Raw genomic sequence first — 27891 nt, 5'->3', positions numbered from 1 at the left:
TCCTGCGAAACTTGCAGAACTAGCACTCCTGAAAGAAAGGATATTGCGGAGACATGGCTTAGCCACAGCCTGGGGGATGTTTCCAGAATGAGATTTTCACTCTGCAGCTTCATATCAGCGCACACTCCGCTGCAGAGTGAAAATCTCATTCTGGAAACATCCCCCAGGCTGTGGCTAAGCCATGTCTCCGCAATATCCTTTCTTTCAGGAGTGCTAGTTCTGCAAGTTTCGCAGGAGAGCTTCTGTAAAGTTTGGAAGGTAGGAGACGAGGTACTGGCAGAAGTAAAGCTGTGAGTACCGGACGTGAGTCGTGCTTCGGTAGCTCAGTTGGTAGAGCACTTGCCCGCGAAAGGCAAAGGTCCCGAGTTCGAGTCTCGGTCGGGCACACAGTTTTAATCTGCCAGGAAGTTTCATATCAGCGCACACTCCGCTGCAGAGTGAAAATCTCATTCTTAGATGATTTCACTCATTTCTGTGTAACCTTGTTAAGATGTAAGTCAGAGGCTGAAAGATTCACAAGAAAATGTGTGTTAGAAAGTGAAAATAAGTCCAATACAAAAGTGTCAAAAATAAGATGTGGTAAAGATGGTGAATACACCAGCCATGAGTTTAAGAATTGGTGTGAAGGAAAAGGAATTGTGCTAGACTATAGTATTCCTTATAGCCCTCAGTTCAATGGGAAAGCAGAGAGACTAAATCTGACAATAATGAACACGGCAAGAGAGATGATATTTGATAGCAAACTAAAGAAAGAGCTACGGGGAGAGGCAGTGCTCACAGCTACATACTTAATCAATAGAAGCCCAACTATCAATCAATCAAAGTGCCACACCTGCAGAGAAGTGATTTGGGAAAAGACCAGATCTGTCAAGACTTCAAATTTTTGGATCAAGAGTTTTTGCCAAAAATTTAGGCTATTTGAAGAAACCATATGTAAGAAGTAATGCATACATTTTTGTTGGTTATGCACCAAATGGCTACAGACTGTTTGATGCAGAAGAAATATTGTTGGGTCAAGAGATGGTGAATTTGCGCAGAAAGTGACAAAAGAAACTCTACAGAAAAATCTTGTTATTGGTGAACTATGAAATGGTACTAGCAATCAAGAAAATGAAATAGAAGACCATGAAAATCAAGGAGAAGAAAATCAAGAAGTAATAACATGCAATGAAGACACAAGAAACTACAACCTTAGGAAAAGAACTAGTCTGAAAAATACTTGTAAAATATAATGATTATGAAACAGCTTTACTTACCTATGAAGAATGTATGAGTGGTCCAGACAAAGAAAATTGGTTAAAAGCAATTGAAGACGAAAAGAGATCTCTTCAACAGAATGAAACATGGAAGTTGGTTAGTCCAGAGGAAGCAAAAGTGAAAGAAATCTTAACAAGCAAATCGATCTTTAAAGTCAAAGATGATGGACAATATAAGGCCAGACTAGTTACCAGAGGATGTCAACTAGAAAAGGATATAGATTTGAAGACATTTTCAGCCCAGTAGTAGATATATGTTCATTGAGACTGTTCTTTGCACTGACAGCAGAGAAAAATTTCCATATGAGAGTGTTTGATGTCAAAACAGCATTAATCTATGGGAAACTGGATGTAGAAATTTGTATGAAGATACCTGAAGGGTACAAAGAAGCTGGAAAAAATCTGTGTTTTGAAGAAAGCTCTGTATGTACTTAAACATGCCTCATCCAGATGGAATAAAACTTTGACAGATTTCCCAAAATCAGAAGGACTAATTCAATCGAAATCAGATCAGTGCATATTTAAAGATGCAACTGAAGAAATGTACATGGCTATACATGTTGATGGTGGAATCATAACAGGAAAAGACTTGGAGAAAATTGAAAATATACCAAAGAAACTTAAGAAGAAATCTGAAATGGTTGTGGTAGAAAATCCAGATATATACTTAGGGATACAAATAATGAAGAGAGGGGATGGAATATTTTTTACACCAAGAACAGTATGCAAAGAAAGTACTAGAAAAATTCAATATGACTGACTGTAAGGCCATGAAGACTCTAATAGTTCCAGAGGGGAAAGACAAATGAAGAAAATCAAGAAAACAAACACACTGAATTTATTTATTGTGAAGCCATAGGAAACCTTCTTTATTTGTCATGTAAAACCATACCAGATCTTGGATTTACAGTAAACTATGAGAGCTGCTTCACAGAAGACCCCAAGAAAAGGGATTACAAAAATGTAAAAAGAACTCTTAGATATCTACAAGGTTCCAAGAATTATGGTCTTTTCTATAAGAAAAAAGAAAGTGAAGAAGATGACAGTGTTCATCTAAATGTTTATTGTGACGACAATTAGCAGACATACTGACCAAAGCTCTACAAAGATCAAAGTTTGAGAAATTTAGAAATGCTATTATGAAACAATTACCATGACTGTGTGATACCTAAATTTTTGAAGCTTGTGATTTACAGTCATTAAAAACAAACATTGTATTTTAAGGAGGGATGTTGAAAGATGCGGAGCAAATAAAATACAATGTTTACTGTGTGTGCTTAAAAAAAAAATAAATAAATAAAAATAATAATAATATTAATAATAATAATAATAATTTAATCATCACTAACATGTGGTTTAAGAATAATGAAAGAAGGTTGTATGTGTGGAAGACATCATAGGTTTCAGATTTTGAAGAGTTGTGGGTGAGAGTGCTAAACAGCAAGTTAATCTGTGTTTTTCCTTGAATGATATACAGACGAGCATGGTGAAAATCTATTAAAAAATAATAATAAAATGGAAAATGCAGTTGCATTCACACACAATAATTGAAAAGACCAACCTGATAAGGTGAGCATCACAGCAAGGCTCTCAATAAAAGTCAGAAGAAAAACAACAAAATAACTAGATAAAGTCAAGGATAAAACCACAATACAAACAGGGTTAAAAAGGGGGCAGGTGACTGCATGGCTACCTACTTAGAAATAATGGGTGACCAAGCCAAGCAACTCTGTGACACAAAATCACACACTCAATGTTTTGGGAAGAATTCTGTACATCACACGAAATGTTAATACACAAATCATACTCAATTGATTTTCAGTTAAAATAGAGGGTAGTTAGGAGACCCAGATCAGCCCTCACATTGTTATATAAAACACACTCAATAAAAACATGTTGTATCTATAGCTGTGTCCCACATATTTTACACACTGCTGTGTCCTCGCAAAGTAAAAGAAAGCCGTACGTCAATGGGCAGTGTCCACTGTAAGCTGTGCAAGGATACTTCTTCAGCTTATCTTGGTCGGAAGGAGGTAAGTCACGCCTGCACTGAATGTTTCACAGAGCATAGCTTATTACTCTTCACTTTCTGCCAGCCTGTCGGGGAACGCACAGCGAGCAGAAGATGGAAGGGAGCAAGCCTCCTTGGCAGCCTCATCAGTGAGCTCATTTTCCTGAATCCCTGTGTGCCCTGAATGATTTCCTTGTCTTGCCATTGCAAGAGAAGGGGTGTATCCTCCACTTCTTGCATAACCTAATTTTCTGGGTACATCTGACCAATAGTGAGGAGGACACAAAGGGAATCTGAGCAGATGAGGAATTTCATGCCATGTTGCTTCTTCATCTGCTCCAGTGCCCTCAGTATAGCAAACAATTCCACATAATAAACTGAGAACTACTCTGGGAATCCCATCCTGAGGGCAATGTTGGGCAACACGACAGAGCAGCCAATAAAATCCCCCTGCCTGGACTCAGCTGTGTAAACGTTTATAAAAATGTTCGGCAATGTAAAATCATATTAAATTTAAGTTTTGAAAGTATAGTGTGAGGTACAATTCTTTCTGTAAGCAGTCAATTCAAAAAGTCACCTGGACCTCTTTAGATGCTAGGGGGACCTCCTACTCCATCCCTGACTTTGGACCATAATGCTCCCCCCGCCCCCCTCCCCTCCCCATAGTAACTCAACGCTCTTCCTCTCACAAATTCCAAATGACATGAGGTAACAGCCACTCCAGTGGGGGCTGTGGAATGGAGATGGATACTTGCAATTTTTGGAATGGACAAACCCTTGTGTGGTTGGAGCAGACGTTGAATAGACTGTAGAGGCTCACCAGCCTTTACAAACAGGCTAGCAACTGGACTCATGCAATAAGCCCCTGTTGACAGCCTAATACCCTTGTGATGAGATCCATAAACCTGGCATCCATATTCAAGCCGGGATCACATGGAGGCCCTATATAGTTGGAGCACACATACCAGTCAGCTTCCCAAGAGCTATGAGACATCTCAGTTTCAGTTCTTTAAGATGTGGCAGCCACATGAGCTCATCACACAAGGCCCAGATGTTGCACCTTTTCCTTAAAAGTGAGAACAGTACCCGCTGTTTTAAAACAGGTACATTTAAAAAGAGACTGGGAGTGATTAAAATCAACATAATAGTTTTCTCCAATGAGAATTTAAAACTATGGTGTTAGACCATTCCTCCAACCACATGATCATCAAGTTTCTTACAGAAGCAAGTTTGATGAATTGCTGCTTTGAGCAGGGTCAGGTCATTGACTGGGGAGTGATATCTCCTGAACCTGCACTGGGACCGAATAAGTAGGGATGTGGTTTCAAGAACCCACTCTAGGCACCGGTTGACCATATCCTCCTTTGTCTTTCCTATGCTGCTTGTTAGACTAATTCTATGATAACTAATGGGGTTGGTCCAATCCTTCCTTTGTTTTAAAATCGTGATTAAAATAGATGCTTTCCACAAGTTGGGAAAATCTCCAGTCACTCAAATTTCATTAAAAAGCTGGAGGAGGACATCCTTCAACCACAGATCCAACTGTTTCAACATGCTGTACATTATCAGGTCGTGATTGGGTGTAATATCACAAGCTACTGACAATGAAGAACCAACACCCACGGAGCGAAAGACTGGTTATATTCCTCAGTGTTGGTGGAACAAAAATAAAAACCAACCCTCTCCTGTGCCTCCTGATGACGACAGATGGCTAGAATTGGCTGCAATGGTCTTATGTGATTGAGCCACTGTCTAAGTGACGTCTCTCAGCAATATTAGGAGGCACCCCTGCTCTTGTACAGCTACTACTGGTAGTCATGAATTCTGCCTTCAGATGCTCCTGATGGTTTCCCATGCTTTACTTGCAGATGTGGACCAACTGATGGAGTTCAGGAACTTTTGCAAAGCCTCTGTTTATTTTCTCAAATTATTTTCCGCACTTTTGCTCACATTTCAAAGATTGCAAGATTCACATCTGTAGAGCACCAGTTAATTCTATACACAGCTGCCTCTTGTCTCTGACAGCAGACCAACACTCATGACTCCACCAAGGGCCCACTCTGTCTCCTAGGTGTTCCCATTGACTTCAGGATGGACTCATCAGCAGGATTAGATTAGATCCAGTTTTTGTTCCACAGATCCAAAAATGAGATGATTATCACCCTCAGAAAATATAAAATAAGAAACATAAAACATTTGAATATATTACTCTTGTCAAAATATGTGAATATGTTAACGTAAACTGGAACTGCAAATATTTACAGAATTAATACACAGTCAGATGAAACACAGTTATGCACTTTTAATAAATTTATCATACACAAAATACCTAATCTTGATTATTGTGACCAAGTGCTGTCAAAACTGAAATCTAACAGAAGTTTTTACTTTATTGAAAATGTGTGTTTGTGACTATTGAACCTCTTTTTGGACCAAGGTAAGTTATTTTAGGTTTTTGTGTAGATTGTCCATATTCCTAGTACTGATACTATGTATTGAGCTATTGGTTAGAAACAGAGACATATTACTTACAACAAATTTCGTTAAGGAATAATTACACTCAGAAACAGTGTTTAGAATACCCATTTCCTTGAAGAGGTTTCTACATGATGTTCTTTAATTTATGCCAAAAATGTGTCTTACTACGGGCACTTTAACACAACCTTTTCAAATATTTTTGAAAAGCTATCAAAAGTGGATGCAATGTGATCCTCCCTGTCCCACACTGTCACACTCCTCAAAATCAGCTAACTGCCTGCAAAACATCCTGTTAGCATTTTGAGCAACTATCTCAGTGGCTTCCTTTTGGGATATGCTTTATCAGGCAGATAGATCCAGATAGGGTATAGCTACTACTGTAAAGGTCGTCCATTCCCCATTCAGCACTATGTGCAAGGACTGGCAAGCAGGCAGCTACAGCAAGCACCCCTTGCACTTGGGTGAGATGATGATGTTTGGTTTGTGGGGCGCTCAACTGCGTGGTTATCAGCGCCCGTACAATTACCCAATCTTTGCTCAGTCCAATTTCGCCACTTTCCTGGATGAAGATGAAATGATGGGGACAACACAAACACCCAGTCATCTCGAGGAAGGTGAAAATCCCTGTCCCCGCCGGGAATCGAACCCGGGACCCCGTGCTCGGGAAGCGAGAACGCTACCGCGAGACCACGAGCGGCAGACATTGCACTTGGGTGGTGAGAGACTTGTACATCAAGGGGCAGAGAAGGGACTGCCTAAATCTAGTGACAAGGCATCGAAATCCGTGATATCCTCATCAGTCAGACATACCAGAATGATGTCCGATGGTGCCTGGGACAGCTTTTGACGCATTAGACAAACCCATAGCAGTGGTGAGTTGTGTAGCTTGACCCAAGTTCATCAACATGATGTCTGTAATCCACATTAGGTACTTAATGATCCGAGCCATTGGGGAAGTGGTGTTAGAACCCCATGGCGCACTGCGTGAACTAAAGTCCCCAAAAGGAGAGAGGGATGGGTTAGATTATCAAGAAGATGTGTGAGGACCTCACTGTCAATTATCTCATGGGTCAGTAGTACACAAAGCACACCGTGACAGCAATATGCACCACTATCTGAGCAGCGATTGCTTGTAATGTTGTGGTTAAGGGCACAGGTGAGGAGTGGAATGTGTCTTTGACGAATTTGCTACCCTATTTTTCATCCTGTCACCAGTATGATCGTTTTTTCCGTGGATGTGATAGACTCCAAGTACAGGCACATCAGTCTGTTTAAAATTAGTCCCTTGGAGACAGAGGCAAAACAGTCAGGCCTGTACAAGGAGTCTCATTTCTTGCAGATGAGTCCCATATCCATTCATATGCCGCTGGAATATGGGAGCCATTTTAGCAGTGTGGTTTTCATTTACCTCTGCCCTTGCACTTGGGTGGTGAGAGACTTGTACATCAAGGGGGAGAGAAGGGACTGCCTAAATCTAGTGACAAGGCATCGAAATCCGTGATATCCTCATCAATCAGACATACCAGAATGATGTCCGATGGTGCCTGGGACAGCTTTTGACGCATACGTTGCGACCTTCTTTGCTCTCTTTCCCTTTGAGGACAGTAGGCAAAGGGGGCTTTTGAAGTGCCTTCTCAATACTACTACTGCTGTAGCTGCCTAGATAGAGAGATGTCTCTACTCACTTTGCTTTAGCATGTACAGGTGCAGGAAAACGTATTGGTGGTACATTGAATACTGTTAGTATCAAGGTATAATCTTTGGAACAGGCTTCTGCACTGTGGAAACATACGAAGTGGCAAAGGCAGGGGGTTTTGACACCTTATTTTCTTTTTTGACTTCTGCATACGGGATCTGCTTGACCTCTTTTATTTCCTGACTTTTGCATTGCTCAGCAAAAACAGGGCTCTCTCAGTTGCAGCCTGGGTGGCTGCCAAAGCAGCTCATGCAGATTGCTGGGGCAGTCAGTCCCAGCTTCATAGGCTGACTTTCCACACAACCCAAAGGCCACTTCACCACCACACCTCAGCTTTGTATGGCCAAAATGCTGGCATTTGTGGCACCACATAGGGCGTAGGTAATGTTGTGACCAGACAAAATTACAATTGGCAGTTACAACTGGGGGTTCGTTGATTGCTCAATAAGGTGGCACATTAAACCAGAATACATGAAATATTAGTTCACCTTATTACACAAATGAAAAAATGATTTTCTTAACTTTGCACATTTCTTTGCCACAGGAGTATTGGATAAGTAACAACTGTCACTGGCTAGCATCACATCACTTGATGCACTAATTAACAAACTGTTCTCTTGCAGTACAATGTTTCACATTTAAATGGGCAAGTCCATCAGAAACTTTAACTATTACATTGGTCCTACACTATGATGTAGAGTCCATAAGATGAGGTCATGAAGGGGGAGAGCTGTTGCTAGCTCAACACTATATTAACCTCAGTGTAAGGGCACTGCTATGCTGAGGGGGGAGGTATGGTCTCCAGGGGTACCTCCCACACATCAGTGCAGACTGAAGCAAGCTCTCCCTGATGCCTGCAGTATCGATTCATGTTGTCAACTTTGGTGTGGCAACACAATCTCTGTGTGATACGACATGTGCGACCTAACCATAAATCAGAGGTACGCTGCCATGATATGTTCTACATCTACATCTAAATGGACACTGCAAATTACATTTAAGGGTCTGGCAGAGGATTCATCGAACCACCTTCACAATTCTCTATTATTCCAATCTCATATAGTGCGTGCAAAGAACGAACACCTGTATCTTTCCATAGGAGCTCTGATTTCCCTTATTTTATCATGGTGATTGTTGCTCCCTATGTAAGTCGGTGTCAACAAAATATTTTCGCATTTGGAGGAGAAAGGTGGCGATTGGTATTTTGTGAGAGATTCCGTTGCAATGAAAAATGCCTTTGGTTTAATGATGTCCAACCCAAATCCTGCATAATTTCAGTGACACTCTCTCCCATATTTCACAATAATACAAAACATGCTGCCTTCTTTGAACTTTTTCGATGTACTTCTTCAATCCCATCTGGTAAGGACCCCAACCGCGCAGCAGTATTCTAAAACAGGACGGACAAGCATAGTGTAGACAGTCTCCTTAGTAGATGTGTTACATGCAGTTAAGGCAGTACTCAAGAACTGAAGGTCACAATAAAGGTGGTGGTCCTCTCAATTTCTCCATTATTGTTTTGCGTCCTTTGCTCTGCATGCACTATCCCCTGTAATGCCCATTCTTGTTGAAAATCTGTGATGTTGATGTTCATATCATCACAGCACATGGTTTTTCTCTTCCTGGGGACTAGGTGTTCGTGTTATCATCATCATCATCATCATCATCATCATCATCATCTGTGACAGTGCCTAGATTGGATGGTGTAAAAATTGGGAGTTTGTACGGGTGCTTATGAATGCGCAGCTGACTCCCCATAAACCAAACATCAGACATCACACAGCACATGACCACACCCTTGCTTGAGTTGAGAGATTTATGCAACCAAACAATTATGTCTCAGACACTAATTTTTGTGACTTTCTAAGGAATTATGCCTGTTTTGCCCTTCTCGTCTCAACCAATAAGAATCCATTTTGTAACCGCTTCATAGACTTTACCAGTAAGCCCTTTTGGGCGTTTACGAATATAGAAGAGGGACGCTTTTTCAAATGTCCCGTCCTTTCTCTTGGTCACCACAGACACATTCTCACTTACGACTCATTGAGCCCTATTACTAAACACAATTTGACTCTCAGGACGACTAGCCTCCTTCATTAATTTGGATATGTAGGTATGTGTACTCTCAGATTGTACATGTCATGATGCCGGGAGTTGATAAGTTTGAGTTCGATGCTTCCGTCTCAGTCCCACAAGTGGCAGGTGAAATAAGTGTCTCCTCACATAGAGCCCTACTTGCCTGAGGTGCATCAGTTTCCCCGTAGGTTGCCCACTAATGACTGTCCCACCCCAACAGCCATTATCTCATAGGCACGCAGAACACCCTGAGACTGAAGTTGTTGCCCCTCCTCTCTCTCTCTCTCTCTCTCTCTCTCTCTCTCTCTCTCTCTCTCTCTCTCTCTTTTTTTTTAAATAGAGGATTTTAACCATCCTCACAATCCAGGTGGTCAAGCCAAGATTCCCATTCACATTCCCTCTGGCACACAATGATACACTGCCATATCCTAAAGTGATCTCTGAAGCATGCCCAGAACTTACGGTAACAGGAGTGGCAGTGCTTACTAGTACCCACTTCAGGATCCCTGGGGTCACCACGCCCATACCCAGCAAAGAAATGCTGAGCAGCTGAGGGCAAAAGAACCAGAGGTTGTTGAGACCAAACACAGAAAATGACGGATGGAATGTAACAATATTATGAAAAGGAAAGTTGCCACTCACTACATAGCGGAGATGCTAAGTCACAGATAGGCAACTGTAGCCACACTCAGTGGCTACAGTTGCCAGAGACTGCAGACAGTCTTTTGTTGTGCCTATCTTCCGACTCAGCATCTCCACTGTATGGTGAGAGGTTGTTGAGAGTTTCAGGGTGAGTATTAGGCAATGATTGACTAGAATGGGGGAAAGGAATACAGTAGAAGATGAATGGTTACCTTGAGAGATGAACTACTGAAAGCAGAGGATCAAATAGATAAAGAGACAAGACCTACCAGAAATCTTTTATTTATTTATTTATTTATTTATTTTTATTTACATTTTCTTTGCATGGAGCCATCGTAATGATGCCTTTTGCAAACGCCAGACTTAATACTATGGTTATATTTACATTTATAAAATACACTATATTCTGTACCTGTTGCTTCTGATGTCTATTTTTTACATTTATCAAATTACAACTGATATGCTAATGCCTCATGTTACAATCACTATCTTAAAATTCGTTGAAAGAATATAAACATTTTTCTATTAGAAAAGATTTTAATTTTGTTTTAAAAACATTTCCCGTGTACGTTCCTAGAGAGTTTGGTAGCTTGTTATACCAAATCAAACCACTGATATATGGACTTGTATCAGTCATTTTTAATGTTGTTCTGTTACAGAAATAGTTACTCTTTGTTCTAGTGTTGTGATCATGTACATCACTCTCCTTGATAGCTTCTGTTGGTTGACTCATAAAAAATACAACTATTCTGAAGATGTACAGAGAACATATTGTCAGATATTTGTGCTGCACAAACACTTCATGACATGAATCTCTATTTCCCATCCCATGTATATGTCTTATCGCTCTTTTCTGTAGTAGTAGTATGCTTTTTAAATGTATATTAGCTGCACAGCCCCATCTTTCAATTCCATAATTGAGAAAGGGGTAAAGTGTTCCATAATATACTAATTTCAGTGCTTGGCTAGGGACTATTTGAGAGCTGGCTGAGGAGATATATGGCCCTACTGACTTTTCCGCATATGAAATTAATGTGGTACGTCCACTGCAAATTTTCATCAACATACACACCCAGGAATTTACAGTTACCATTTTCTGTTGCAGGGATATTACACACACTATTCATATTATTGTGGTGAGAACTGCTTGTTTTAAATGTCAGTAGTTGGGATTTGGTGACATTCACCTTGAGTCCCTGATCGTTGAAGTATTTTGTTACTTCTGTTACACCACTAGTAGCAAGAGATTCTAGCTCATTACATGCACTCCCATAGAATAAGAGTGACGTGTCATCAGCATAGCTTACAATATGGGAGTTAATAGGTTGTGCAATGTCGTTAATATGTAAAAGGAAGAGAAAGGGTCCAAGGATTGAGCCCTGTGGTACACCTTGTAATACAGGTTCATTAGTGGACTGGGAGTTCATGATTTTATTATCTAGTTTGTATGACAATTTAGTGCTTTACTTACAATTCAGCAGGTACATGATTAGAAGATTCATGGCTTGATCCCCAATACTATAATATTTTAGCTTTTTAAGAAGTACCCAATGGTTTACCGTATCAAATGCTCTTGTCAGGTCCAAAAATATGCCTGCAGTCTGCATCTTCTGGTCCGACAGACAGTAAACTTCCTGGATGAACTGTGTAATTGCTGTGGTTGTATTTAGCGTTTTTCTGAAGCCATGTTGCGAATCTACAAGCAGTTTATGTTTTGTGAAAAAGTCACTAAGTGGAGAAAGGATAATGCTTTCGAATATCTTACTAAAAGTGGGAATTAATGATATTGGTCTATAGTTGGAGACATCTTCCTTACATCCCTTTTTATTCACTGGTTTCACTACACTCATTTCTAGAACCATTGGATACATGTTTTCTCTAATGCTGCAATTAATCACATGAGTAAGAGGTTTATAGATTTCTTTTAGGCACACTTTAATAATAGCACTAGATATGCCATCCCATCCAGATGAAAATTTTTTCTTCAGCATGTACTTTGCCCTGCGAACCTCCTGCTCATTCACTTCCACAAATTCAAATTTGGTACACTGGGTGAGATGGCATCGGGTGTCTATCTGTGAATCTATAGTATGGGTTGATTGTTCACCAGAAATGTAGTAGTTATTAAAAATATTACATATAGTATCTGGGTTTTTTATAAGGTTACCATCATGTCTTATGCTGAGTGGTTCCACATTCATCTTGTTGGGACCTTTTCGATATTTGTCAAGATGCTTTGCTTATGTTGTGAGACTGTTCTATTGTTTTGCTGTTAATCTGCTTCCTTAGGTTAACAATTTCAGTTTTAAAAGTTTTCTTGGCCCTATTGTATTTTTCCTTGAAAACCTGCATAGTAGTAGCTGGTTTATATCATGTACTTGCTGTCTGAGCCTAATCAGATTTGTTGGGAGTTTTAGTCTAGGATTACTTCCATTTTGACAGTGTTTAACTACTTTCTGGATTTCTCTGACTGGACAACTATATTCATAATGATGCAGTAGGGTTGAGTAGAATCCATTCCATTTCTCATCCGACCCTTTTACCTGGTACACAGAATCCCATTTCTCATTCGCTAGTTTGTCTTTAAGAGCATTAATATTTGAGGTATTCAGCATTCGTTTCTGTAGCACAATTTTTGTTATTTTAGGCACAACTGAATTTTTGTATTCTATCACCTGACAGAAGTGGTCAGAATAAAGAAAATCTAAGTTACTGTAATTTACCTTGTCTAAAACATCTTTGTTGATTATAGCATAATCTATACTAGTGGAACATGTGTCCGTCACTCTGGTGGCAGAGTTCATTATATTTACAAGATTGTATGAGGTCAGTACATAACTGCGTTTCAAGTTTACTATACTATTTGAGTTTGCATCTATATTAAAGTCACCTAATATAGTAAGGTCATTAGAACCGGCCTGGCCAACAACACTACTAAGTTTATCCATAAACAACATTGCATCAGCATTTGGTGGCCTATATACTCCAATCACTTTATGCTTTGGTAACTTAAGATCATTACTGTGGAGTACAATACCTGTCATTTCAATTGATCCTTCTTTGGTGTGGTGTTCAAGAAAGGAAATTTTTTTAGCTTCTATATCCTTATTTACATAAACTGCCACACCACCACCTTTATGGTTTTGCCTACAATAACTATTTGCTAGTACATAACCTTCTAATTTATAATATATTATTTCACTGCATTTTAGACCATGTTCAGTCATTACTAGTACATGTGGCAAGTGTTTCTCTATGAATATTTGAAGAATGTCTAGTTTGTTTCTGAGATATTGCACATTTAAGTGCATTAACTTTAAGGGTGTTATCCCTTCTTGTTTAGTTACCATCTTGCATGAATCAAAATTGTTTGAGTTACATTTTGCATACACCGGTTTTTTTAGAACTGACCTGCAATGACTGATCACTTATTTCACAGCCTGGGTTTTCTTTGCGCGAACGGGACTCATATCCGAAATACATCCCTGAAAACTATTATTATGGTCCTTTATTCTAAAAAAGTCTCGTGGTTGGAGCCCAGAGCAATTGGAGCTTTCTCCACACTGTCTTTCTCGCACAGTTTGTTTATGTGGGAAACTAGCTTGGCCTTCCCTTTCCTGTTTAAGTGGAATCCGTGTTTTGTGTGTTCATCACGACTCATCTTACTTAAGCCTATCAAATGTACATGGCTAAATTTATCACACAGTTTCTTCAGCTTGGAATTGTTGTGTCGAATCTCTTTGTTTCCACACAACCACAGTGGTAAATCATGTCGCACTGGCACGTTCGTGATGACAATGTTCGTTTGAAATAGTTTTGGTAATATGTTACGGAAGCATCGCATGGCTGTCTTGCTTTTGTTTTTGTTTACATCGTTGCCACCGCCAATAATCACAACGTGAGCGTCTTTGTTCAATTGACTTGTTTCTGTTGTAATATTCTCCACCACTGCATTTAACATTGCAGCAGGCTTGATTTTCGCGAAAACTGAATGCTTTGAAAGCATACGTTCGCAAAAACATTTAGATAGATCTTTTCCATGACTGTTGGCAAACAGAAGGAGCCCTTTGGTGCTTCTTAAGGTTGGCAAGTTCTTTATTGGTTCTTTAGTGGGAGTTTTGTGATTACTTTCTGGTTCGTTTATGTCTGTTGTGTTACCACAATCCGCTACTAGTGCTGAGAATTTGTTTGATAATGGTATCACTGGGGCTGTACTTACATGTAGTTCTTGCTTGTTTGTTTTTTTAGCACAGGCCACATTTTCTGCGCGGAATGACTATTAACAATGGCATTGCCTTGAGTTAGGCGATAATTCCAATCAACTGCTTTATATTTAGTTTCCAGCTCTTGATATTTCCTCAGAAGTTCTTGATATTTTGTATTGATTGACACTAAATCATCTGTTAATACGGTTATTATTTTTTCTTTTGTCTTTAGTGTGTTCATTATTTTGTTTTCCGCGGCACTTACAAAGCACTGTCAGCATGTCCAGTCATGTTAGTCTTCTATATATTTCATATTGACTTTGACACATTTATCTTGGTACCACTACTTGCAGTCGGCACACAGGATACCTCTTTTGACCTTCATCACGCAAACCTCACTATCACTTTTTAAAGAAACTGAGACATCACTACACAAAAAATGTTCACTCAACGCCGCCAGTTAATCCTTGAATGTCACAGGAGATATTGAATTTAATTCATGAAAGGAGAAAATATAAGAATCCACCTAATGGAGCAGTTGGAAACCAACACTAATGTCTAAAAAACAAGTGTGGCAAAAAGTGAAAAACAGGTAAGCAGGAATGGCCAAAATATAAGGATTTAGAAGCACATTTCACTGGGCAAAATATAGATGCTTCCTTCATGAAAATTAAAGCAGGCTTTGGAAAAAAGAGAAGCAGCTGTACAAATATCAAGAGCTCAGATGGGAAACAAGTACTAGGCAAAGAAGGGACAGCTGAAAGATGGACGGAGTGTATATCGTGGAGAGTCTATAAAAGGAAGATGAACTTGAAGGCAACATTTTAGAAATGGAAGAGGAATCAGATGGGAGATATGATACTGCGAGAAAAACTTGACACAGCACTGAAGACTCAAGTCAAAACAAGGCCCCTGGAGTACACAACATTCTGTAAGAACTACTGACAGCCATGGGAGAGCCAGCCATGACAAAACTCTTCCATCTACTGGCAAGATGTACGAAATGGGTGAAATACTCTCAGATTTCGAGAAGAATGTAAGTATTCCAGTTCCAAAGAAAGCCGGTGCCTTTGGGTGCGAACGACACTGAATTATTACTTTAATAAGACACAGTTGCAATACTAAGACAAATTCTTTCCAGAGGCATGGAAAAACTTGTAGAAGCTGACCTCGGAGAAGATGAATTTAGATTTTGGAGAAATGTAGGAATATGAAAGGCAATACTGACCCTATGACTTCTCTTAGAAGATAGGTTAAAGAAAGGCAAAGCTATATTTATAGCTTTTGTAGACCTAGAGAAACATTTTGACAATTTGACAATGTTGACTGGAATATTCACTTTGAAGTTCTGAAGGAAGCAGGGGTGAAATAAAAGAATGAAAGGCTAGTTACAACTTGTAAGGCTAGTTACAACTTGTAAAGAAACCATATATGCCAGTTATGAGAGTCAGAGGGTGTGAAAGGAAAGTAATAATAGAGGTGGGACTGAGAAAGGGTTGTAGCCTATATATGAAGGTAGTATCTGTTCCCGAAAGAACAGATACCGTGGATGACCAGGCAGCTTTGCAAGAAATGAAATGATAATTAAATGGACACCCTAGCTGCAAACAGGCGTTGATGTACTTCATTGGGGACATGTTGAAAATGTGCGCCCCGACCGGAACTCGAACCAGGGATCTCCTGCTTACATGGCATACGCTCTATCCATCTGAGCCACCGCGGGCACAGAGGATAGTGCGTCTGCAGGGACTTATCCCTTGCACGCTCCCCATGAGATCCACATTCCCAACGTGTCCACACCATTACATTCGTAGTGCACCTAATAGATGTTTGCCCATCATACTCATTAATGAGTAATAGCGTGTGCAAACGCACACGCTATGCCTGAACTCGTAAGGGACTTGGTAGATTAATCTGCCACGAGTAATGAGTATGATGGGCAAACATCTATTAGGCGCACTACGAATGTAATGGTGTGGACATGTTGGGAATGTGGATCTCACGGGGAGTGTGCAAGGGATAAGTCCCTGCAGTCGCACTATCCTCTGTGCCCGCGGTGGCTCAGATGGATAGAGCGTCTGCCATGTAAGCAGGAGATCCCGGGTTCGAGTCCCGGTCGGGGCACACATTTTCACCATGTCCCCAATGAAGTACATCAATGCCTGTTTGCAGCTAGGGTGTCCATTTCATTATCATTTCAGTTGTAGCCTATCCCTGACATCAATCAATCAGTGCACTGAACAAGCAGTAAAGGAAACCAAAGAAAAATTTGAAGAAGGAAGTAAAGTTCAGAGAGAAGAAATAAAAACTTCGAGCTTTCCTGATTGAACACAATGGACGGTGTCTTGAAAGGGGGCTGTAAGATGAATATCAATGAAAACGAAACACAGATAATGGAGTGTAGCCAAATTAAATCATGTGATGCGAGGGAATTAGTTTAGGAAACAAGATACTTAAAGTTGTAGATGAATTTTACTATTTGGGAAGCAAAATAACTGATGGTGGCTGAGGTAGGTAAACAAAGTGTAGACTGGCCACGGCAAGAAAAGCGTTTCTGTAGAAGAGAAATTTGTTAACATCGAATACAGATTTGGGTGTTATGAAGCTTTTTCTGAAAATATTTGCCTGGGGTTTACGCATGCGGAAGTGAAACAAAAATGATAAATAGTTTACACAAGAAAAGAATAGATTGGTCGGTTGGTTTAAAAGAGGGGGGAAGGGACCAAACGGCTAGGTCATCGGTCCCTTGTTCCGAATAAAACAATGCCACAAGCGTGACATTAAAACAAGTGAGTCTGACAACACACAACAGAGAGAAAGGAAAAACCACAAGAATGACAGAAGGACAACAAACACTTAAATGCACAAAAGGGGAGAAGAAAACCACAGAAACGCAAGAAACAGGTAGAAGAGATTAAAACGACAAAACAGATTACCGTGGCTGACTGACCATGAGAATAAAAAGGAGAAGCCAGCCACTTTGCAACACATTAAAACCTCCACCCTCAAAGCATCAAATGATAAAACTCACCCTCACGAATAAAATGTAAAACAAAATTAGCCGATGAGGCATTGTTAGATAAAATTAGCGGCAATGAGTCCGGTAACTGAAGATTTCGTTGCAGGGCAGTCAGAGGGGGACAGTGCACCAGAATGTGGGCCACTGTCAACCAGGTGCTGCATCGACACCGAGGTGGGTCTTCGTGGCACAGGAGGTAGCCATGGGTCGCCCAAGTGTGGCTGTACGGAGCCAGCAGAGAACCACAGAGTCCCTGCGAGAGGCCCACATGGAGGACTGTCACACGTTCGTAGTCTCCTTAATGGCACGCAAGTTGTTGTGTGTACTGAGACTATGTTATTCCATCTCCCAAAGCCAAAAAACCTGGCAGCATAAAAATGAACGCAGGTCAGTTATTGGAATGCCGATCTCCATAAGCGGTTTCTGTATAGTCTGTTTGGCAAGCCTGTCAGCAGGTTCATTGCGGGGATTCCGACATGTCCTGGGGTCCACACACACACACACACACACACACACACACACACACACACACACACACACACACACACACACACACCACTGAATGACTGGGCCGTTCAAGAGCATAGATGGACTCCTGGATAGTCGCTACCAAAGGAAGACGATGGTAGCACTTGTCGATAGCTTGTAGGCTGCTCAAGGAGTCAGTACACAGAAGAAACGACTCCCCAGGCCATGAACAGATGTGCTCAAGAGTACGAGATACAGCCACTAGCTTTGAAGTGAAAACACTGCAGCCATAAGGCAAGGAAAGCTGTTCAGTATGTCCTCCATGGACATACGCAAAGCTGATGTGACCATCAGCCATCAAACTGCCGGGGTAAACCACTTCATGGCCCCGGTACATATCAAGAATCAAGAGGAAGTGACAGTGGAGAGCCGAGGGGTGAACAGAGTCCTTTGGGCCATGTGAAAGGTCCAGACGAAGCTGCAGCCTAAGTGTACACCATGGAGGTGTATGCAAACAGACCTCTAGCATAGGTGGTAAAGGCAAGGACTACAGTTCAAATAGAAGGGATCAGACATGAACTGCAATTGTAAGTCCTGATCTGGCCACCAATGCGGGAGATGAACTGCCATGGGTGGTAAAAGGAGATGGTAATTCGGATGCGCAGGAGAATTACAAACGTGTGCAATGTAACTGGTGAGCAGTTGTGCACATCTGACCTGCTATGGATGGACTCCAGCCTCCACCAGGACGCTGGTCGCCGGACTCATCCTCAAAGCTCCCGTCACTAGTTGAACACCACAGTGGTGCACTGGGTCGAGTAAACGCAACGCTGAGGGTGCCACAGAACCATAAACCAGATTCCCAGAGTCAAGGTGGGATTGAACAAGGGCTCTGTAGAGATGCAGCAGCGTAGAGTTGGTGTTGCACAGACAGCAGAGGGCACTGAAGTGCTGCCAGAACTTCTGCTTAAGCTAACGAAGGTGAGGAAGCCAAGTCTATCAGGCGTCGAAAACCATTCCTAAAAATCGATCTGTCTCCACTACAATGAGAGGATCATCAGTTAGGTAAAGTTCTGGTTCCTGATGAATGGTATGATGCCAACAGAAGCGCATAACACACGACTTTGCAGCCGAAAATTGGAAGACATGGGCTAGAGCCCATGACTGCGCCTTGCGGGTGGCTCCCTGTAGGCGCCGCTCAGCAACACCAGTACTGGTGGTGCAGTATGAAATGCGGAAGTCGTCTGCATACAGAGAGGGTGAGATGGACGGCCCTACAGTTGCTGCTAGACCGTTAATGGCCACTAAAAATAGAGATACTCAATACAGAGCCCTGCGGGACACCATTCTCCTGGATATGGGGGGAATTATGGAAGGCATCAACTTGGACACGGAAAGTATGAAGCGACAGGTAATTCTGGATAAAAATTGGGAGCAGACCTCAGAGACCGCACTCGTATAATGTGGCAAGGGTATGATGTCGCCAGGTGGTGTCATATGCTTTTCATAAATCAAAATAGACGACAACAAAATGGAGTCTGGAAAAGGCTGTTCGGATGACAGACTCTAGGGAGACAAGATTATCAGGCGTAGAGCGACCATGGCAGAAACTATCCTGGCACGGAGTCAGCAGGCCATGTGACTCCAGGACCTAACCCAACCGCCGACACACCATACGTTCCAGCAGCTTACAAAGAATGTTGGTGAGGCTGATGGGCCGATACCTATCCACATCACGTGGATTGTTGCCGGGTTTGAGCACCAGAATGATGGTGCTCTCCCACTATTGTGATGGAAAGATACCATCACACCAGATCCAGTTGAAGATGACGAGGAGATGTCGCTTGTAGTCAGATGAGAGATGTTTAATCATCTGGCAGTGGATCCGATCAGGCCCAGGAGCTGTGCCGGGGCAATGTGCAAGGGCGCTGAGGAGCTCCCACTCTGTAAATGGGGCGTTATAGGGTTCACTGTGGCGTATAGTGAATGAGAGGACTATCCCTCCCATCTGGGGAGGGGGGAAGGGGGGGGGGGGTAATTCTCCGATGCAGAGGTGCGAGCATAGTGCTCAGCAAAGTACTCGGCAATCTCATTTGCATCGGCGGATAACACACCATTTATGTTAACAGCGGGAACACCAGTTGGGGTCTGGTACCCAAAAACTCGTTTGATCTTTGCCCTGACTTGGGAAGGAGACGTATGGCACCCAATGGCCGAGACGGATCTCTCCTATCTCTCCTAACACTCCTGATAAGCTGGTGAATGCGGGGATGGAGGTTTAAAAACTACGAGGTGCTCCAGGGAAGGGTGCCGCTTATGCCGCTGTAGAGCTCACCGACGCTTCTGAATTGCTTCAGCGACTTCTGGCAACCATCAACCACCAAGGGACTGTCTTTCACCAATGGCACCCTAAAGAACGAGGGATCACGTTTTCCGCTGCAGAAACGATTGTTGTAGTTATCTGCTCAACCACCGCATTGATGTTACTATGTGGAGCAGATTCAATGATGACAGCAGAGGTGGGGGCTTCCCAGTCCGCCTTGTTTAAAGCCATCTGGGCAGGCATCTGTGGGCCTAATGCCAGGGCAGTGACAAGAAGATGGGAAAGTGGTCACTACCACACAGTGTCGTCGAGTGTTCACCAGTGGATAGACGGGAGAAGGCCAGGACTGCAAACTGAGAGATCAATGGCCGAATATGTGTCATGTGCCACCTGTATTTAAAAGGCACAGGTTGTGACCGATGTCCCTTTCGTTTGGGGGGGGGGGGGGGGGGCTTGCTCCCAAAAAATATGCTTTGGGAGCAATGGAGGAGGATTTGCCCCCTACCACCAAGGGGGTGGATGTATTCTGGTGGCCCGCGGAGGGCCCACTGTTCATGGCACAGAGTGAGGAACCGCTGTCACTTGGGACGGTGATGGTGAGGTAGCTGCAGCATATGTCAATGTCAACCGAATCAGGTGTAATCTTTCAAATTTAAGTGTAGCCTCTGTGTAAGTCAACCGGTCCATGGTCTTTTACTCCATAATTTTCCGCTCCTTTTGGAGTACTAGGCAGTCTGGTGAGCAGGGATAGTGGTGCCATCCACAGTCAATGTAAGTGGGAGGTGGTGCACATGGAGTACCTGGGTGCAGTTGTCGTCCGCAGTCTTGACATGTGGCGCTGGAAGTGCAGCGGGAAGACATGTGCCCGAACTTAAAGCACCACATAGGGGGTGCCTTTTCAGGCAATGAATCATCCTCAAAGGCCAAGATGAAGGCATCAGTAGCAACCCTGTAGTCTTTGGGTCCCCTGTAAACGTGCCGGATGAAATGAACTCTACACTTTTCTAAATTGGTGCAGAGCTCACAGTCAGACTGTAAGAGGAGATCGCGAAGGAAAATGAATCCCTGGACCACATTGAGGCTTTTATGGAGAGTGATGGAAACAGGAGTATCGCCACCACCCAGCTTGTCACATGCAAGTAACGCTCGGGATTGGGCTGGGGATTCTGTCTGAATCAAGACTGTGCCGTTTTGCACCTTGGACAGTGCTGTCACTTCTCCAAACTTATCCTCAAGGTCAACAGAAGAAGATGACATACCCGGGAAAGTGTCCTCGGCCAAATAGTTGAATCGCAGGTGGAGATGCAAAGCCGTGACAAGAGATTCAGGAGATCATATCTAAGGTCACTATGGATAAATCGTGCACCACATAAGGCGTCCTTCCCCATATGGCCCGCACTTCTGTAGAATTTGCAAAGTGGCAGGTCAAACGGTAGAATGGGACCTGAACTCACCGGGCCGAAAAGTGTGAGACTCCTTTTAGTCGCCTCTTACGACAGGCAGGAATACCTTGGGCCTATTCTAACACCCAGATCTGCAGGGGGAGGGAAAAGAATAGAGGCTTTTGAAATGTGGTGTGTGGTGCTACAGAAGGATGCTGAAGATTAGGTGGGCAGATCGCGTATCTAATGATGAGGTACTGAATAGCACTGGCGAGACAAGAAATTTGTGGCATAACTTGACCAAAAAAAGGGATTGGTTGATAAGACAAATTCTGAGACATCAAGGGATCAACAATTTAGTACTGAATGGAAGTGTGTGTGTGTGGGGGGGGGGGGCTAAAAAATCATGGAGGGACACCATGAGATGAATACAGTAAGCAGATTCGGAAGGATGTAGGTTGTGGTAGTTATTCAGAGATGAAGAGGCTTGCACGAATCAGTCTTCAGACTGAAGACCACAATACCTATACAATCATATCCTGGCAATAGTTAGCCATTTAATTTTCTTATGAGGTTAGGATCAATTTTTTGAAAGGACTATAAGAAGCAGTCTTCTTTTCCTGATTATGTTTGTAATTTTTTTCCAACATGTTTACTAAGGTCAATTATATGACGTCTCCCGGTGTCTAACTTAGTGTAGAAGGTTAAGAGGAACACTACTTTCATTTTGGCAGCTCTTGAGCTAATATATTCTTTTCCTGACACATTTTATTCAGTTACTTCTCTTAATGATCTGAAATGGACACGAGATTTGGAAAATGAATGTATGGAGTATGTTTAAAACAAACAGGATTCTTGAGAAAAGTCCGTAAATAACTACGCATTGACAATATAACAACAGCAGGAAGGCAGGAAACAGCACCGTTGGCCAGGAATATACAACAAATGGATAAAGATACAATTTTTAACAGTGATAAAGAAAATGGTCTCAATGAATTTGGAGCAGACATCCGATTACGAAATTATTTTCAACCTACAGTAATTTCTTTTCCCCTCATACGTGCCTTCAGGGAGGTGAAAATATAATAGTCCGAAGGCACAAAGACAAGGAAACATAGCTTGCAGGTGGGGGGGTTCAAAACATCCCAAACAAATGAATCCGAGAGCATCTTGGTGGCTAAAGCTGTGTAAGGGGGCAGGCGTTATTGTGCAACAAGCACACTCCTGTCAACAACATTCCCCTCTTTTTGTTTTGAATGCTCCTTTTGAGTTTTTTAGAGTCTCTCAATACCGTTGTCCACTGATGATATCCTCCTGAGGCAGAAATTCAATCAACACGAAACTTTTTCACTTCTAAAACACCAAGGCCATGACTTTTTTGTGCGAAATTACGGTTTTGAATTTTCTGAGAGATTGGGATAGGCGTGATGCCACTGTGACAATTGTCTTTTTGTCTCAGACTCATAATAAGCCACCCATGTTTCATCTTCAGTCACAATACAGCACAGAAAATCTTCACCTTCCAATTTAGGTTGCTGAAGAAACTCGAGGGCACTACTAACATTTTTCTTGTTCTGCTCTATTAGCTGTTTTGGGACCCATCTTGTGCACAGTATCTATCATTCCAGTGTTCCTGTCACTGTCTCATATAAGAGTTCTTCAGAGTTGTGGAAACATCGCAGACATTTCATCCACTATCACGAACAGTTTCTCATTTTTTTGCACCAACTCATCAGTCAAAATGAAAGGTCTTCCACTCCTCTATTTGTCATGAATATTTGTTCACCATTTAAACACACTCATTGTCTTTGTAACACTTTAACAGAAAACAGTTTTGAGTTCTGAAAAATTTCAGGAGGCATTATTCCTTCTGCGAGTACGAGGCAGATAACAGCACGTGGCTCACACTTGGTGGGAGTTTTTATGAATATCTTTCATGCAACTGGACACTACAACATCAATTTGTGTACTATCACGTTCCTGGGACACTCATTCTGGTCAGGGGATCCCATCTACCTCTCTGTGTTGGCAATCTTCAAAAAACAAAAAAAAAACCACAGCCTGTTATGATCACAGTACACTTACTTTCTGAACATGCCTCATATCTTAGACTGAGTTCCAAATGTTTTAACTGGTAATTAATATGTGTCACACACCAACCAATGACAAAGATGATGCAACAAAGGAAAACTTCTATGAAAATCTATCAGGCTTACGGAACAAAAAATGATGTCAAGATAGTAATAGTGGATTTTAATGCAAATGTACAAAAAGTGGACATTTTCAAACCTGCTACTGGAAATGGAAGTTTACATGAAAAAGCTAGTGACAATGCCATTCTGTTGATAAATTGTGCTGTATCAGTGGACATGATTATTAGCAGCACTACCTTCCCTGATCATGTTCACATAATATAACCGACATAGAAAGTAAATTAGAGATGTACGATCCCTCTGAGGAGAAGAACTGGGATCAGACCACAAACTAGTAGTAAGTACAATGAGAATTAGGTTGAAGGCAGCACCTAAAGCGAAAATAAGACCTCAAACCATAAGAAAATTTAACCTCGAATATGTAATAGGGACAAAATAAATATTAAAATACAAAGAAGTAGTTTCAAATCAATTTGTGGTTTTAAGTAGTACAGGGGAAAATAATGAAATGGTCAGTATGCTGGAACAGAATAACAGAAGTAATCCTCCCTGCTTTGAGTAATGACCTACAGAGACTAAAGAAAGGCATTGAGGAGAATGTGACTAAGCTGAAGGCAATATTATAAAATTATGCAGGTCATGGCTACATGCAAATAAGAACCCCAAAACAGTGTTTACTTACTGACACACACAAAAGGAGGCCAATAAAATAAATCTTAAGAAAAAGAAGTAATACCTGAAGCAAAGGGGCACTACATTAGTAGCGTTTGTGTGAGTTGACAATTTGGGTCTGACTGGAGGATGGCTAGGGCAGTCCATTCAGTTGCGATGACCACTGTGTCTGGACAGCTTAGTGGTCTGAGCATCTGCCTAGTGAGTAGGAGACCTGGGTCTGAATCCTGGTCTGGCACAAATTTTCAACTTTCCACACTGAATTAAATCAGCAACCAGTCACAACCAATGTCTGTAATTCCTTTGTGGCTTAAAATTAAAAGAGGTTTTAGTTACAAATCTAAGATAATTATTGAAATATGCAAAATTGTATCCACAAGCATGAAATATTTTGACAATCTACAGAACTGATCTGATCCAAAATTACCAATTACAGACTCCAGCAGCAGGCCTAATAATGTATCATACAAATAAAAAAGGCAACTGGGAATGATGGAATTCCAACTGAGATATTAAAATGTGGTGTATAATCACTGCATAGATGTGTATCAGGTGATATAGGTAATCTCTAATACTGAGAACATACCTATAGAATGGAAAGAATCATTAACAGTGGAAAGAATCATTAACAGCTCTGATACGTAAAAAGAATGACAGGGAAGACTTTAGAAACTATACACCTGTGAGATCTTATCTTGTTTATTGCTAAACCACTTGAAACAATAAGCATAAAATATAGTCAGGGATTATCAAAATGGCTTTCACAGAAATAGATCCACTACTGAAAATATATTTGTAATCAGAACAAAAAATGAGAAAGTATGGGAATGTAAACAAAAAATACACAATATTTTCACCGATTCTGTGAAAGCTTAGGACTCAATGATAGGCCTGGGTTTTCCAATTAAACAGATAAATCTTTGCAAAATGTGCATGGATGATAACATAAACAGTATTTAGCTAAATAAAATAATTCTGACCATTATAGGAATAAAACTGGACTACCAAGGGGAGAGATTTTTTTTTTGGGGGGGGGGGGGGGGGGGGGGGAGGGATGGCAATGCTCAGTCACCTCTTCTCTTTAACGTAGTCTGAGTGAGTTGCAAGGAAATTAAAACTAGTGCCTGCTGGAAGCTCCAAACAAAGTTGAGGTTTTAGTGCAGGCAGGCCATATAGTACTTATTGGAAAAAGTGAAGCAAGATTAGATAGTTATTTGTGAATCTCTTAAAAGAAGCATCCAAACTTGGCCTAGAAATAAATGATAAGAAAACAAAATATATGACAGTTCAAAGATGTAGAGATGAGCAAGACAACCAATCGTTTCTAATAATCGGCAAACATAAATTCATATGCACTGAACAGTTCAAATTTCTGGGAACAATGACAGACCAACAAAAGCAAAGACAAGGAGAAGTGATAAATGAAACTACAAAATGCTAACAGCATCAACTGCCCCATACAAAAACTTCTAGCGTCTAAACTAATGAACAGCAAAACTGAAATGAGGTTATGTAACATCATCGTCAGACAGTCCTCCTTATGGAGCAGAAATATGGGGGTTTAATTTAAGTGGAAGAACACCAGTTGCAAGTATTTGAAAACAAAGTTTTTCATATAAACTTTGGTCCACACTGTGATAATGAATCGCAAACTGGAAGAGAAGGCACAACACAAAAATTCACACACCATCTCAACAGGTAATAATAATGACCATAAAATTCTCCAGTGGACTTCAATGGGCAGGCAAATTGGGAAATTTGTTAAATTAAATCTCCTTGCCTGGCTTCTGTCTTGATCACAAAATTTATGGATATTTTGCCTCCAAATTTTACTTTCATGTAGGTATTTCTCAACATTTTGTTAATTAAGGTGGCTATTTTATAACTTGTTTGCTGTGAGAGCCTACATTAGCTCCTTCAGGTCTGTGTGCATGAAATGGAAGACAGTAGCACTGTCAGTGTAAATTATGCTAGGTATTCTTCATCTTTCCACAATCCTTTGTAGGGCTTGAAGAAATCTGATAACTGATATATCTGAGCATTGTTCCAGGCACAGTGCACATGTTGAACAGAGCCTTCCTCGTAGTATCTCCTTGTCTGACATATAATGGGTCAGGAAAGTTAATGCATGTGACTTCAGATGGTTTAAAAAATAAGGCTCACTCAGCTAATAAGGCAGAGCCTCTAGTTGTTGAGCAAATTGAGCCTTCACCATCTTGCAAAGTAGGCAGCAGTGTAAAACATGGGAGACCCTCTACTTGTACTACTACTTCTCTTTTTTCTTCTGCTTATCCTTCCTCACCTTCTTCCATTTGTGTATGAGATCAACATTTTCATATCAGTTTTGGCACTGTTAGTGATATTTTGTGGTCAGATGCCCTTTCTATTGCTACCACTCCACATCCCCAGGACAGAATCTGTGTGTTCCCTCTGTTTGTGTCTAGAATGAATCTCATTTTCAAGGGTGAGAAAGTTTTCTAAATGTTTGTAAGCATGGATCTGAGATGGAATATGGGTATTAGGCCAATATTTACTTAGATGGATTTGAGAAGACTGCCTAAAAAACAGCATCCAGACTGGCTTGCACATTAGCCCTCATTAATATGCAAGGCAGATTCAACCTGAGCAGGCTCACCCCCCCCCCCCCCCCCAAAAAAAATCAGAGAACTGGGGTGTTAATCTGCTCAGCTTTCCAGGCAGCCCACCCCCCTGCACTCTGTAATTTGCATTCTTCTAACTTTTGTGTTATTATTTTCTTTATGACATTATTAATACCTCCATTTCACCACAAACATATCTATAGACTTAACAATTGTCTCATATGCACTACTCTAACTCTGTCTCTAACACCTCACTTCTACACATCTTCAAAACACAGATAAAAAAATAAATAAAACAACTGTGGGTCAAAAAGTAGTTAAAAACACTGGAGTTAAAACCTACAATCCTGTCATTTACTGAGTCCTTCTAAAGTAGTACTCAAAAAAAAGTGTATGAGGAACTAGTATATCAATATGATTAATGGAAAATCTCATATAAAGATGTGAAACAAATACTAACAAAGAGATAGAGGGGCTGGTCAGTACTTACCTCAGCTCAGTCCAGCTGATAGATACACAAAACAGAACAGAAAATTATGTATCCCAGATTTCTGAACTTTGTTCCTTCGTCAGGGAGGAGAGAGGTGAAAAAAGGGGAAGAAGGGAAAGTGGATTAAGTTACTCACAACCCAGGTTATGAAGCAACAGGGGAAAGGTAAACAGGGAGGCGTGGAAAGATGGAGGCATGGGTGTCAGAGGGAAGCCAAAAATATTCTACTGTAAGTACTGTGCCAGCTTCAAACCAAAGAGGATGCATACAGAAGTAAAGAGGTATATAGTATAAAGATAAACACAAACATGTAGGATGAAAAGATGCATGAATGGCTAAAGAGGAAAGGGAAAAGAGGAGAAGACTGAAGAGTAAATGGGAGTGGGGTTGGTTGACGTAGGTTCAGTCCAGGCAGATGGT

The 27891-nt window shown here is 41.2% G+C and overlaps 1 protein-coding gene and 1 non-coding gene across 3 annotated transcripts in view; one reads left to right on the top strand and one right to left on the bottom strand.

The window, feature by feature from the left end:
- Window positions 1-27891, bottom strand: part of LOC126095244 (ubiquitin-associated protein 1) — a 98272-nt gene that overhangs the window by 47193 nt on the left and 23188 nt on the right. The window lies entirely within an intron of this gene.
- Trnat-ugu (transfer RNA threonine (anticodon UGU)) lies at window positions 16414-16488 on the top strand. Its single transcript has one exon. It is a non-coding gene; the product is annotated as a tRNA-Thr (tRNA).

This window comes from Schistocerca cancellata, chromosome 8 (assembly GCF_023864275.1).
Source record: "Schistocerca cancellata isolate TAMUIC-IGC-003103 chromosome 8, iqSchCanc2.1, whole genome shotgun sequence".
Classification (NCBI taxonomy): Eukaryota; Metazoa; Arthropoda; class Insecta; order Orthoptera; family Acrididae; genus Schistocerca; species Schistocerca cancellata.
The sequence above is the reverse complement of the archived record's forward strand: the minus strand, read 5'-3'. Positions and strand labels throughout refer to the sequence as shown.